The sequence below is a fragment of the Triticum dicoccoides genome, unplaced genomic scaffold, assembly GCF_002162155.2.
Source record: "Triticum dicoccoides isolate Atlit2015 ecotype Zavitan unplaced genomic scaffold, WEW_v2.0 scaffold104829, whole genome shotgun sequence".
NCBI classification, from domain to species: domain Eukaryota; kingdom Viridiplantae; phylum Streptophyta; class Magnoliopsida; order Poales; family Poaceae; genus Triticum; species Triticum dicoccoides.
This window is the reverse complement of record NW_021171889.1, coordinates 18,272-19,969: the sequence shown is the minus strand read 5'-3', so window position 1 is coordinate 19,969 and position 1,698 is coordinate 18,272. Positions and strand designations below refer to the sequence as shown.

General features: G+C 41.6%; 1 protein-coding gene across 1 annotated transcript in view; it reads left to right on the top strand.

Moving 5' to 3' along the window:
• LOC119342784 overlaps positions 1-1,698 on the top strand; it is a gene marked incomplete at its 3' end in the record, with an annotated part of 19,449 nt that overhangs the window by 322 nt on the left and 17,429 nt on the right. The window lies entirely within an intron of this gene.

Genomic DNA, 1,698 nt, shown 5'->3' with positions numbered 1-1,698 from the left:
TCATCGTGATGACCGCAACTCTCTTCTATGTGATGGTAGTTTAGATGATCGATATCGACTTGTAATGTGAAGACAGACTCGCTACTCGCGGTCTCGAGACTTGTAATATAATGTTCTATCTTTGTTCGGTCTTTTCAATTCGGAGACTAATATGATGAATTGTATTCGGAGACTAATATGATGAATTGTATTCAAAGACTAATCTTCTATTGTATTTGATGAATCTGTTGTTGATGTGTGCTGTCTATATTTTGTCAAATTATACATTTTGTAACCTGTGCAAAAAACAGAAAATAAAAAAATAAAAAAAACCTAATATTCATACTAATGGCGCATCACATGACAGTGCGCCATTAGTATGACAGTGCATACTAATGGCGCATCACTGGGCAATGCGCCATTAGTATGCCGCGGTTACTAATGGCGCATCCAGAGGTGGTGCGCCATTAGTATGCCAAAGCCCCTGGGTATACATGGCCCCTGGGAGGCATACTAATGGCGCACCCTGGCCTATACTAATGGCGCACCCGAGGTGCGCCATTAGTATACCAGATACTAATGGCGCACCAGATGGTGCGCCATTAGTAAAAATTACTAATGGCGTGCTATTAATGGCGCACCACAGATCCGCCATTAATAGCCATACTAGGTGCGCCATTAGTAGGGGTTTTTCTAGTAGTGCTCAGCTTGATTAGTAGCAGAAACCATCATTGAAACTATGAGAGCTTCACCATCTAATCTAGGAGAGTCGAGGGGTGAGAGGAGAGACCCCAGGAAAAGAAAATAAGGTGGTACTTGCAATCTACACTAAACAGTTCAGGTCTCTCACAAAGTTCAGAAGAGTGATCCACACTTAGCCTCATATATTGCCAAACAATCTGGTGCTCACAAAAATCTGAGCAACACTTTCTAATGCATGTCACCGTTGCATCAACTCATCGTTGCCGCTCCTTCTACCGGGCCTAATCCATTGGCATCCCAGATATAAAGCAGTCTTGCCTTGCTAATTAACTATATAGTACAAGTCCCAAAAACTGAGTGGCTAAAGGAACAAACTAAAACCATCAGTCCTCCCAAAATATTAAGGGCAGTTCTACCATTGGTCAATCAGTTTCAGTCATGTTAAGGACATCTACAACTCTATAATATGAAGTCATGATGATGATCGGCCTTGGCTGATGAGTCTCGATATCGGCTCAAAGTACGCAGGGGACTACGGTTAGGCCGGTGGAGTGGGAGGAGGAGGCCGAAGGAGAGGAAGAAGACAACAGTTAGCCTAGCTTCAAGATTGTGGCTCGCGACAACGGGAGGAGGAGGATGAACGAGAGAGGAAGAAGACATACATGAAATTCGGTTGGCACAAAAATTATTCTGGCGACCAATCCCATAGTATTTACTAAACAAATTGATAAAGAGGGCATACATTAGGCATGTGCTTAGATAAATTGGTTGATTCATTTACTTGCATTTTTTCCATAGCAACGCACGGACATACGTCGGAGTTCCTATTTAGTTTGACATTTTTAGTAGAAGGTTTAGTGTCAATCTAAAACAAAATGTGATTTGAAGAACTACTGGTGTTATAGATTTGCTAGGACTAATTAAGCTGTGTGCACGCCTAAATCCTTTCCTTATGTTTTTCAATGTTGAGATTAGGCTTTTAGAAAATGTGTTTTTCACTGGTCGAGATTACACTTT